The sequence below is a fragment of the Numida meleagris genome, chromosome 3 (assembly GCF_002078875.1).
Source record: "Numida meleagris isolate 19003 breed g44 Domestic line chromosome 3, NumMel1.0, whole genome shotgun sequence".
NCBI lineage: Eukaryota > Metazoa > Chordata > Aves > Galliformes > Numididae > Numida > Numida meleagris.
In genome coordinates this window covers 40,059,644-40,073,403 of record NC_034411.1, presented here as the reverse complement: position 1 = coordinate 40,073,403, position 13,760 = coordinate 40,059,644, and the positions used below count along the sequence as shown (strand labels likewise).

General features: G+C 44.0%; 1 long non-coding RNA gene across 1 annotated transcript; it reads right to left on the bottom strand.

The window, feature by feature from the left end:
- On the bottom strand, positions 945 to 10,328 carry LOC110397145. Its single transcript, XR_002437563.1, has 3 exons — positions 10,070 to 10,328; positions 2,641 to 2,843; positions 945 to 1,508 (listed from the first exon to the last, which is right to left on the bottom strand). It is a non-coding gene; the product is annotated as an uncharacterized LOC110397145 (long non-coding RNA).

The following is a 13,760-nucleotide window of genomic DNA, read 5'->3' as shown; positions in this document are numbered from 1 at the left end:
AAACAGCAGCTTCCCTCAAATTCAAAGTAGTATTTTGTAACAGAGAGTAAAAATGCATGATTCTTCCCCATACACGCTTAGAAAATTACCTCAAGCAGTCTCTGTCCTCACTGAGCAATTGCATTTCCTAGGATGCCTCTTCTTACACCCCACAACATCAGCATACACTGATGTTCTCATGCCCTCTGAAGCAGAGAGGTATAGAAGTAGGCAGGCAGCAGGCTAAGGAAGCTGGCCAAGAGCTGTGAGGGTGTGCTGCTCAGGCAGCCTGGCAAAGAGCACAAGCTCCCTCAGCTAGCAGCCCTGCCCTGTAGCTCACACCCTGGTGATCATGCAGGCAGGGAGCAGCTACCAGACCTGCCTCATTATCTCATTTCAAGAGAAAAATCAGATTAGAGTTAAAAACCAATCAGTAAAATTGAAAACATTCAGATTTTCCACATGCAGTTGAGCAAGCCCTTGGGTTTGAGCATGATTGTGTGGAGAACACAACTGCAGCTGGTTGGATTTTGCCTCCCTGCCTGGCAGGATGGACGCAGGCTGTGGACCTTTCCTAGGCATTGCTGCAGCCAGCCCAGATTTATGGACAGGTTTTCCCACTGTGACCTTGAGGTCACAAGCTGTCAGTAACCCATCACAACTAATCGCCAGAAGGCTTTTGGCCGTGTGCTAGTGCTACTGAAGTCAGCAAGAAGATCCCCATCAGTTCAAACAGGACCAGGGCTGGGCCTGGTGGATGCAAACAAAACGGCTGAGACAATAAGCTCTCTTGATTTCTCAGAATAATCTCCCCCTTGACTGGCATAAAGCAGTGTTTACAAAAGGAGACAGGCCAACATTACATAGCTCTCCTGTGAGGCAGCTTTCTTTCCATTGCTTGTTTTACAAAAGGAGAGAAGCCAGTGTTCACGGCATGACTGATATCTAATAAATCAACAGATTGAAGGCATCTTTCCAAATAGACAACTGTGTTTATTAGTACAAGATAGTAGGAAAAACGCTCTGTACTGAAGATTTCCTCATGTCTCTGTTTAGTGTTTATTATAGCCTCTCTTCTGTGCAACAAATAAAACTGACACAAAGATTACTAGAGTCATAGGCACACTTGGATGTTTTTGAACGTCCTAGAGTAATGAGCACAACACAGCAGTGTAGCAGGAACTGCAAGGAAGTAGGTGTTGCTTCACATTATAAGGAAAACAAACACAAATTTGTGAGGGTGGTTTCCTGGGAACTGATCCCAGGTGTACAGCAAAGCTCCTTGCTGTCTCAGCTGGAGGAAGAAGCCTGGAGAAACACCTGATAACTGAACTGCACACCCAAGGACTACTGCCCTCAGCAGAAACACCATGCTGGGTGCCACTGACACCCGTCTCCCTTGGTGGTGTTCTTAACTGGTCTGGAGCATGATCCGGGCTTCAGCACTAAGCAGTTGGCTCCTGACATAGGCATGTGGGCCATGAAATGGTTGGTCCCAGGGAGGTGACAGGCTCAACAGAAAACCTACACTGAAGGGAAAAAAAAAAAAAAAAAAAAGGAAACGTGGATCAGATCTTTAGGAAAGGAGATTAGTCTCAGTAAAGTATCCTAAATTTTGAGGTAAACTGTAACTCTAGGAGACTCTTTTGATACATTTGTGTTCAGTCTGCTTAGCCATAACTCAGTATTGAACACAGCAAAGAATTAGCATCAGTGGTAATGAGACCACGGATGTCTCAATTTAGGAACCAGAAATAGAGTCCACAGTGTTTGTGGACTTTAAACATATACAAGAAAATGTTTTAAAATAGTTTCATTGTCAAGTGAAGCTGCTCAGCCTCATTCCACTGGAAAACTGATCGGGGGATACGAGAAAGACATTCTGTGCAAATTTTTGACACTGTTCAAGGGCTAAGGTATATAAACCTTTTCCAAGGATTTAGTAATCAGCTCAGGTTAACAGACTGAAGCATAATAGCTCAACTGGTTGTTATTCTATGGGAAATACCCTTAGGCAGTCTGTATTGCTTTGTTAAAGAGCAGCAGAAATGCAGAATTAGAAGGCCGATTAAAAAAAAAAATCCCCCTTCAGATTAATCAGAATGTTTTGTTAATTACATGCTATGCAAAAATACGACCTTGTCCTCCTGATATAGAAAAAAAGTAAAGAACTCTACAATGCGTATTTATTCTCAAGAGGAAGCAAATGTATGAAGAACTGCCAATATTGACTCTCAGTCTTACTGCATACTGCAGTACTGCCAAAGGCAACAGTGTAATGATCTACAAGACCCAAATTCATCCCTGGCATTGTTCAGCTCTCACTGGTGGAGATACAGCCTGGACAACTTTGTCTCATAGAGATAAACAGACCAACACATAAGACATCTGCCTGACAGGAGCAGATCTCTGTCCCACTGCTGGGAGAAGAGAGCAGACACCACCACCACCAGTGGCTGGTTTAACCCAGGCTGTGGTGTAGAAGACACTAATTCTCCTTGTTTCTTCCATGTGAAAGTGCAAGCTGCTCCCCACTGCTGGCTGACCCAAGCAGCTCTGAATCCAGCCATGAGGTGGTTTCAGTGGCTGAGCACTGGCCTCTGGCTCAGTGGAACTTGAGTCTCTTCCCACCCTTAGCACCAGTTGGGCACAGTTCCTCACCTGCAGAACAAGATTAAGGACTTCAGTGACCAACTACAGGAGCCCAGAGAAGAGTATGAGAACAAAGCAAACATGGTGATACTTCTCAGTATACTCTTCCCTCCTCCCAGCTCCTTTGTGGTTCAATTTCTCCAGATAAGGATTGGTTTTGCCTTCAGTAGTCCTCAATGGATCTTTTTTTCCCTCAATAAGTTCTTTGATACCTACAAGAAAAGCAAATTCTTCTTGAAAGCCCATCACTCCCAGAATCTCTTCCTTGTATGGACTGTCATGGTTCCTTCTTGGTGGTCCCAGCTTCCTAACAACAGATACAAGATGCCAGTTTTATCCCTCCTCCAGGTCTCACAGAGATCTAAGCTCTTGACCTCACACACATAGATGCATTTGATTGCTGGCCCTTTCTTGCTCCATCCTAAAAACCCTTGCCTGTTGACTAAGTGGGAAAGATGATGAACCACCAGGGACAAGGCCTCAGAGCCACAGTAAATCGGTACATCTTTGCAGTTTCTCTCTGTTTGAGTAAGTTAACCAGAGATCTCAGTGAGTTTATGCTATGCAGAGCTATGCTGGCAAATGCTTCCACTCTTGAACCACCCACCCAGATTCCTACAATAGTGCAGATAAACTAATCTGTGCATTTCTAATGTACCTGTCATGCATCATGGAGATATGTGATATCTAAATCAGTGGAAGCTGACAAAGCTTTCCACCATGTCTTTCCTTGGATTCGAATAAAATAGCAAACTTCTGCAAGTGCTAGGGCTGCTGTGGAGCTGTAAGCACACAGCTTGTAGCACTGCGTTTTGCAGGAATCCATATAGTTAATGTGAGCTGCTGCTGTAGATGTCCCTGGCAGAGAGGCAGCAGGAGCAGGAAGCATTATCTGAAGAACAGCCAGATCTCACACAGCCCAGTAGGCTGATGTTAGTTTTGATGGTCTTCTTCAGAGCTTCTCAGAAACACTAAAATACATGTGTTGCTGTTTATCTGACTGATGTCTTCTTGTTTAAAGAAAAAAAAATATAGAGAGAGAAAAAGACAGAAGTGTGTGGGAAAGAAAATAGGGCTGATTTCAGACATTTGTTATGAGAGCCAGCTCTCTACTTGACTAATTTCATCTGTGTTCTGCATGGCCTTTGGGCAAAGCTGACATGGATTTCAGTGAAGAAATTTGGACATGAGAAAGAAAGAAATCACAGGAGAAATATAGGCTGCATTTCAGGACATGATGTTCAACAGTCATGGAATTTTTCAGACTAAAGTAGTCAAAAAGGTTCTGAAGGTTCTGGTATTTCCAGCATCTGCATGCTGAGTAAGACAAATTACAAGGGAAGATTTTTCTCTCTCCCCTCCTTGTGACCGTAAACACCCCAGGATCACATCTCAGGGAGCGGCGAGTCAGCATGCACATACACTGCAGATGCATGCAGCCACACAACATGGACAGAGATAGTTGGGAAGGCTGGGTCTGGGCCCAGTATGCCCAGAAAAAAACAGATCCATGCTGGTTTGCATCAGGACACAACCTCTGTGCTCAGTGCTGAAGGCATAAAAGGGATCCAGCCTGAGGAATTCAGGCACTGTCACCAAGGGCTGAACACTGCCTGAGGAGAGCATCCTCGCTCTCCATCAGAAGATCATCTTCTAGGAACAGCATCAAGTCTGAAATCAAAGGTGGATCTTAACGCAAAGAGGCAGGTGCCAGCTCTAGATGTCTGTGCCACTCAGGCAATTAGCTGACAAATATAAACCAGATCTCCATGTTTCAAAGCTCATTTGCATTGCTCCTGAGACAGTCTGTCGGAAAAGGATGTAATTAGGTTGAAGCTGACAAGATTTGTGCACAAAGGGGAAAAAGAGAAAGAAAAAGAGAAAAAATGAAGCCTTGTAACACCCGGCTGAGTGGCAGTTCTGGCACGAGCAACCGTCAGAAGACAAACATCAGTGGGGCTGCAGCAGTGGTGAGGGAGGCATGGAGACGACCTTCTCAAAACCAGCAGAGGGGATGCTCACAAACACCTGAGCATTGCTGGCAGCCTCATCAGAAGGCTGCTTTTGGCAGCTGAGCTGCAGCATCTCCAGCCCACGCTGCCACCCCCTCAGCCAGATGAGCCAGACTGCAAGGCAGCTAGGCCGGGCCTCTGCCACGGGTAGAACTGGGCTCCAGCTCTTCATGGATGCTGCACGAGAGCCTGCAAGTCATAGTTCTTTATTCATTAGACACTTTCCTGCTTTAAACAGGAGGGCTGTAGTTCCAGGATCATGCGCAAGCTCAGCAGTCACCACAAAAAACAGACCCACTGGCAGTGGGATGTCCCTCTCACTCTTGCTTAACTAGGTTACACGGCAAGGTGCCAAAACCTATGTGGCTGCCTTTCCTCACCAGCAGGAAAATTCCGTTAAATTCACTCCTGGTGTTGGCATACCTGCTATTGAGGCATAAAATCACTGAGTAAAATGACCAGCTTAGCTCTGAACACTAAGGAGCTATTTTCCATTTGTAAAATTCAGAATTGTGACGAGAGAAAATACAGCTCTGCCATGCAAAGTATTGTTAATTCCGCTCTGTGGTGAAAGACTTCAGTAATTGAGTGATTAAAGCATTTTAATAGTTGTTGGAGATTGTTCAGTTGGCATGGAAAAATGCATTCCCTCTTTCCACTTTTTCTCTTTTGGCATCACTGTGACAGGAGCAAATGGGGTCTGAGCAGCTGACTCATGAGTCTGGTCCTTTATTTGCTACCGGGCAGTGATTTCAGCAGGCTGTTCCCACAAACCACTGCCCTTCCCATCCTGCAGGAAGGATGGAGCTGGCGAGGAGGGCCCCAGCAGCCCTGCCAGGCTGCTGCCCACGCCGCAGGCAAGCCCAGAGCAGCCTCTGCAGCTGCATTTTAACCCAGATGGGTTAAACGTGTCAGAGTTCCCCTGTACCACTGACAGCCAATATATTTGCATGTGAATTAGCAGTAACAAAGAGACACGATCAGCTGTGTTGTGCCTTTTTCTCCCTGGCTTAACTCCACTGTGGTGTATGACCCCAGGACTTGCAGCAGTGAGCTGTTGATTCCCAGACATCTTCCCCAGGATACTCACAATATTTCAGTTTCTTTTATTTCCTCTTATAGTCTACCTTTTTTTTTTTTTTTTTCTTTTCCCAGGTGTAGTGGTCCTAATCCTAACCACCTACATCATTCCTTCTAGGAAGCTGTCCCTTACTTTCAGTTGTTCTTGTTATCATCTCAGCTGTTTACAGAGATAGACCCAGAGCTGCACAGGTATTTGTCAGGATCCCTACCTGGCAGTAGCATTAGCTGTCCTCTTTCATCTTCTCTCTGTTTCCCAATAGTTTCCAACATTTAATTGGTTTTTGGCTGCTGCTGAGGACAGAATTGATGTTTTCATGGGCCTATCTGCTCACATTCCATCACCATGCACACAAGATGGGGGTTCTCCCCTCACATGCACCACTTTACACTGTGATGTAAACCTTTTGCCTCACAATCTAGACCATTTATCTACAAGAATTTGTTTTGCTTTTTTATTGCCAGTCCCTCTCCCTATACTTTTCCTTTATTTTCAATACCTTGGATAACTAGAAATTCCGTATTACTAGAAAAGGTAAACTCATGACTCCTTTCCCTTTTCATCTCACTTAAGAATACGTTAAACAATCCATACTTGACACAGACGATTAGCACAGACAAGAGACCTGCACGATACCTTTGGTGACTTCCCTCCACTGAGGAAAATTACTTCTTACTTCCACCCATAGTTTTCTATCATTTAGCCAATTTCTTGCATGGGTTAGGAGCTTACTTCTTGACCCCCTATCATTTAGTTTCCATGAATAATTGCGTGAAAGACTGCTGAAAAACTGAGGAGGCTGTGTCCCAGCATCACACATTAGCTGACCTCACCAAAATGCCCCTTGAGATTTGTTAGGCAGAAGTCTCCTCATGGAAGCCAGGGTAACTCTTCACTACATGCCTGTTTGCACCCAGGTGCCCAGTAACTCTATCCCATGTCATAGCCTGATCTAATTTGCCTGGCACAGATGTCAGACCTGTCATTTCCTAGATTTCTCTCACTTCCCAATCCCCATCCCTTTTGCATGTGATTATGGTCACATTTACCTCCCTCCAGTCTTCAGACGCCAGTCAATGAGTGTCAATTACTATCTAATTTCTTGACTACAACTTGTACATTAGATTTCATTAAATATTAATTACATATAGGAATTACAATGCCTGAATTATTCCACTGTCAATATTTTTTCAGGACAGAAACATACAGGTGCTGAATTTCATAAAGGACTCAGTTTTACCCAGGAGCATGAATTAATTAGGGATTCACAAGGTAAGCACGCAGATGGTTTGTTTGCCTAGCCGCACAAGTTGTTCATTCAATTTACATACAGCAGAACTTCACTTGCACAGATGCTGCAGAGCACGAAGTAATGCATTCATTTACTGAAAAAGTCATTCTGCTACATTTCTCTGTAAAGAACACGGTGATTTACATGTAGTTTATTTTGTATTTTCTTTCTATTTATATCTCTCAACAATGCTATTCTTTTTTATTCCTCAAAAAAATCTAGATTTGTAACTGCTACACTGACGATACATTGAAGTCTTGAAAACAAAATTCACTGGTCCTCACTGTGATCAGTGGGGTATTGGTACAGTCTTCAACATGATGCCAGCAGTTCATCCCTATCTGTTCCTTCCTCCTGCAAGCTGTATGAGTTGAGCAATACCTACCCTTCTAATCATGCTCCATGCATGAGCACTGCCAGGCCCAAAGAGCTTGCTGGGAATCAGTGAGGGAGTGGTGAAACCAGAGGCAGTTAGATATATTTGGCAAAAGGAACCAGCACCCGAGGAGCATGCTTCAGAATTGAGCTTCCAATATGAGAATAGTCCATGCAGCCTCTTTCATAAAGATTACCTTAGAAGATACTAGTGGTGCATTTAGGAATGTAGCCATAAAAAACTGCACAAAAAAAAAAATCCACAAACTGAGCATTAGGTACAGTAGCCCAAACTTGACCCACTGGAGGATATTTCCTCATAAGGTAAGAAGGCACCTCTAGGATTTTAGAGTGCCCTGTTCATACCTACAGCAGAGATGTAATTGCGTAAGGACAGAAAAGCAGCCCCCAGCCTAGGCTGCTGAAAGCAGTGGCACCAGCCTGGGCACGTGACACAACTGATGTCCAAAATCCAGGGAGAAAAGCATCTCTAAGCAGTATAAGGTCTTAGGATAAAACTTTATCAAAACCAGAAGATAACTTACATGTGATGGTGAATTGAACATGTGGACCTAAATCAGCCCTACTGAGATACTAGTATGTATGGATAAGATCTTGACATATTTTAAGGGGATCTGTGTCCTCTGTCCTCAGTATTGTCTTTGTGAAAAGCTTCTCTAGACACAAGATCCCAAGAAGTACTATGAAATATCTGAGCACCCTGTAAAACACTGTAAGCAGTACTGCAGAATGAACAACTGTTTTCACCCTCTGCCTTGTGCACCTCCCATGCACTATTTCTGCCTGTAACCATGTTTTTCATGCATCACCACTGCAGTGAGCTTTTGCTGGATATTTCCCCAGCTTACTGCAAATTAGCCAGGATGTGCTCTTGATTTCCTGAGATCTCTGAAAACCCAACCCATCATTTACTCAGACATATTCAACAGGGAAATAAACTCTTTTCAGTGTTGAAGAAATCCAGCTCTTCATTAGTTAACAGTGTTCTTTACTCTCTCTTTAAGAGGAATAATCTCTTTAAGAGAAGAATCATTTTATAGAGCTCAAGAAACACACTATTTCCACTTCAGTTTAGATTCTTAGCCATTTAAGATTACCTTTAGATGGAACTGACTTTTCATGCTAGACTTGACTAGGAAAGTTTAGTGTTGAGAGCAGGAGGGACAAAAAAAATGCCTCAGAACTATGTTATTTCCGCAATCGAAGGTATAGATCAGTTACCAAAAATGAACATGAAGGAATCAGATCTAAACACCAGGTTCCAGTGACTTTTAGGAGGAACCAGGTACCTACTTAAGTTCCCCCATTAAAGCTGATCATTAAAAACAAAGCCCCAAGCTTCCTGAAACAGAAGATTTCCACATCTGCTTTATGTGAGTCCCAGACAAGAAAATGAAGGGTATATATGGAATATTGTGAAATAACTTTGGAATTCTGAATGCAAGAAATTTTATTTTTATTAGCTGTTCTTCTTCATGTAGACTGTGTGCCTCTCAGGCCTCTCACCTCAGATGTTCCTGGCACGCATGGCTCACAGTGCTTGCCTTAGCTTTATTCATGAAATCCATTTCATAATAGCAGGAGCACATTCCCTGGGGGATTATCACGCTTCTGTAGGCTTGGACAGAGTGCTCCAAAATGTCACCTGAGGCATCCTATGTCACCTAGTACAAGGAGGAACTGCAGGCACATTGTAACACTCACAGCTGTTTTAGTGTGGATATAGCTCCATGTCTACCAACCAAGCTATTACAAGTCAAAGTCTGGCCCTATGTTTCCATGAACACATCCAGTTAACATTAATTTCCCAAAGTTATGTTAATTCTAAACTTTCCTTCTACACGAGTTCACAGTTAATTAAGCAGGGATGGGTCCTGCTGTGGCTTCACTTGGGAAGAGCTCGTTCTCAGGACTGCTGGGGAACATTGCGACATCAACAACCTACCTCAAACATGGTCAGTGTGAAAGGTCATCCAGGACACTTAGCATCCCCCCCAAAACTGACCAGGTCCAATCAGGGGAAGAGGGGACATTTTTGTGACACGCATACAGTCATTTGGGCCTGCTTTGACCTAAATGGGCTGCTACAGGAAGGACATGACTATGAGTAGAGAAAACATACTTGCTGATGGTATCTTGTGCAAAGGTCTCTGTCTCCCTTAAGAGCCCATTTAGTTGTTACAGGCTAAGCTTTTCTAATCAAATGCTCCCAGGCATAGACACTTCATTAGTTTAATTGCAGAAAGATTTTGGAGTTCCAGAAGGTTCAGGATTCATTTAGTTTTGTCCTTACATTTCACTCACACACATCCATCTTCCAGAGCTCCAGCCAGAGTTACGATCAGAGGGCCAGAACTGCCTGTGTGTGCACACATAGAAGAGATCATGCTCAGAAACTTTTGATTAGCTAGACAGTGATTTCATTTACAGACAGCAGTTGAGCATCATCCAGGAAAACGAGTTAACTGAAACATAATTAAGTGCATGTCAGCAGATCAAGTTGAATTAGTCTGCTGAGGAAATTAACAGGCTCTCAGACACAATAGGGGTTCAAAAGAGCCTATAGAAACAGAACGAAGGGACACAACTACCAACTCACATTTCTAATTAGAGAAGTAAGTATGAATGAAACACAAGCTTCCCCCACAACTTGCTCACCTTTCACATGCCCTTTCACAGAGGGATTTCTACATGCGGGAACATTTCAGGCACATCTCGAACTTGTTTAATCCAAAAGTTAAACTGTGTTGGCAAGTTAGCTCAAGTTGCTCTGGGCAGAGGGAGGCCGCTTTCTGAGGCCGTCAGTCATGCACTGAAGTGGGGCCGTGTGAGCCGGGAGCTCAGCCATGCAGAAAAGCCAGCCCGCTCTGCCCAGCAGCTCATCAAAGGCTGTTCACCGGGAACGCTCGGCAGTCAATCCCGATGCTGAAATCCAGGCTCAAGTTTCAGTTTCAAGTGAATTCAAAGTTCACAAGTGAGGGTATTTTCTCACAGGTAGCGGTAAGCCTCTTTATTCTGCTTTCATGCTCCCAGGTCAATTCTTCCCCTCGGATAATTAAACCCAGTGTGGGGCTGAGGGTCTGTAGGACAAAAGGACATGCTCTGGAAGACACCCCAGGACCTCACCATGGCTGCGGGAGCCCCTGTTTCCCTCCAGCCTCACACCTGTGTACAATTTAAAGCCCTAAATGTGCAGCTCTACCACAGGCATGGGCTCTACCAGTCCAGAATCCCTGTGCTCCAGGACTGCCAGCCCTTCTATGGCAAGGAGGGGACTTGTGGGAACCCTCACCCCACGTCTCCATACACATGATGACCCAAAACCTATAATCTGCTCTCCCAGAGCCTTTCCTGGCTGCTAAACTGACTTTCCAGCAGTGTGCGAATGAGTGAGTTTAAGATCTCCTCCTCACTTTGACTCATAAAATCATGCTTGCTGCTATTCCTGATAAGAAAAAAATAACACCTTTCCAAACAAGAATAGAAAAGAGCACTCTGTTTTTGTGACACGTATTGCCACAGTCTCGGGTTTAAACCAGACCCAAATGGCCACGCTTATTATTCTCCTGTGGGCAATGAGGAAGCAGTTTCTCAATGTGGAGATGTAAACTGGAGTGATTCATTGTGCTTTACTTGCCTCATGTGATTTTTCTAGCCAATTTGGGTAAATACAATATCGGAAATCATGTCCTATACGAACAATTGCTAACAGCTGCTAAGAGCCCCATCACTTTTTGCCTCATTTAATATTCTCTGTAATTATGCTAGTCATAAAGTCGTTCAGTATTTCTGTGGATGTCACACGCCCTTCCACGGAAACCTCAGCAATAATTAATGCTCCATTAACACTTTAAGTGTCTTGTTATTATTTATTCATTTAGCATTAAAATTGATGAAGCTATTTTAGGGAGGAAAATGTCAAGATATATTATACAAAAATTTGTTTTTTGCACATAGTCACTATATCCATACAAAATCCACAGGACATTTAGGTAGTGACGACTGCCAGTGATTCTGCAGCCTTAGCTATATTCTCCTCCCTGCCTGCTGCCACACCATAATCCCTTGCTCACATGAGGAAAAGACCTTTGGAAAATGAAGAAATGCTGTCAGATGAGTCTTTCTGTGGAGAGACCTCATACCCAGGAAGTTTTCACCGTGTTCCCATCTCTATTGTACTTCCAGATTTCCATGAATGAGCTGCACTGAAAAGTCCTCACCCTGTCTATAGGCCAGGCTCTTGATTCAAGAGAGCCTTTTGTTTTCTTGATCATTTGTGGACAGAACCCTAAAAAGAAATATCTGGGAAATTTTGTTCTGATTTTCCCTTTGGCTGCTGGGAAAAGTCAGCCAATAATCTGTGCCCAAATGGCAGTGTTTGTCTAACTAAGAATCTGTGGGTATCCAGCAGCCCAAGCAAAGGAGCCCTGCCAGGGAGGCAGGTGTGATCTGCCTGGGGTCACACAGAAGGAAACCTGTGCCTGCTGGCAGACAAGCTCCCACTGGGAACTTGTGGTGCAGCTGGGAGGAGGACTCAGGTCTCTCACCCTCATGTCACACCAGTGGGCTCATCCTTCCTGCCCTGTGGCTATGAGAGGCACTTTGAACCCAAGGACTGCTTTTGCAACTGCATTCAGAACTGTTCCTCTGTGTTTCCTGACGCTATATTGGCTGTAAATTGATTTTCCAGCTATTACCGTCATCAACAACTCTATTAACAAGAGATATCAAGGCAAATTGCAAGCCCCCCATGGCTGAGTTTATTAAGGGGTGGAGTTCCCCAGTCAGCTCCGGACTACCACAACTTGGAAGAGATTTTCCTTTCTTACAAAAACAACAGGGAGCTCTTGTTGCACGCCCCCCCCTGTCCTCAGTTAAGCTATCTCACAGCTGTTGCTGACTTCTAAAACTGGATCACACAGAAGCGTGGCCTCTGTGTTGAGATTTACTGCCAACAAAAAGAAAAGAAAACCTGCTAGTGCCTGAAGAGACAGTCACACTTTTATTCCACCCTCTTTCCCATCCCACACACACATATATATACATGGGTACCTTGACAATAACATCTTGTCATTCATTTCAAAGCCTTTGTTATATAAGACAAAACCATGTATTTTTTGGACACACTGAAACTTAATATATTTATTCTGCTTTTATAGTTTTCCTTCTTTGGAGGAAGGCTTCATGCGCAACAGGATGTGCTGCCTCCTCCCCTACACCTTGTTTTCCTTCCCCTACATGCCATCTGCTACAGCTTCTCTATTAGAAGCACCACCTCTGAGGTAAGCTGCCCAGTCTGGGGCTGCAAGGACACTTCTAGAAGGGACTGCCTGTTCACCTCACACACTAAAACTTGCCATTGCTAGCACTCGGTGCTGAGCTACCTACCATGGCACACAGACTCTGCAGCTCGGCAGGGGATGGCTTGGCAGAAAGGCCAGGCAATTCATCGCTGCTCACCATGGGGACCATCTCCCTGTGTGCTGCTTTCTCTCCCATCCTAGATATTGCAAGATATTGATAGTATAAAAACAGCAAGTGCAGCAAGGTGCATACAAATTGGAAATAATAAGTTAATGGTCATCCTCCAGTTCCCCATGGAGAGGAAAGGGCCATTAGCTTCACTAAAGCAAGAAAAAGCATTCTTTTTTGCTCCCATTTTCCTCTTTACTGCGATGTGTAAAATGCACGTATCTGTGCCTCAGAAACCTTGCTTTGAATTATAACTTCTCATTACAGGGAAGAAGCTTTAGATTCAGTTTCATCTTTCCTAGAGAAGCTTTTTGCTGCCTTTCTTCCACAATAGCCATTCTGCAAATTCACTGAGTAAACACAACCCAAAGTGACAGTTCAAGGAAACTGGGTCCAAACTCCTCACCTCTGGATCTGATGCCCAGGTTGACTCTCCAGGTTTATGTAAAGACCTCTGTACTTTAATTTCAGCCAGTAACTCTCTCCCCTCCACTTCTACTCTGCTACACCAACCCACAGAATGGTAAGACAACCTTTATTTTGGCTTCCCTTTCATTTCATGAGTTTCTATGGAGGTGAGTGCTTTCATTTTTTGCTTCCTTCTTTCCTTGAAGGCCTCAGTCCCATCTTTACCAGACTAATGAGATGAGGAGGTAGCCCAGACACAGTCAGCTTAATGAGAAAGACACCACTTTCTCCTGTATCACTTAATTCCCTGAAAATAGTGGGCTACATTATCTCATCACTCACTTGTAGGAAAATCAAAGATTTTTCTCTAAATTATGTGGACCTGGTTTTCACTGACTTCATGGACTTGTTCCAATTTATGCCAGTGTAACAGAGATTAAAAGCAGACCTGAATCGCCAGTGACTGTTG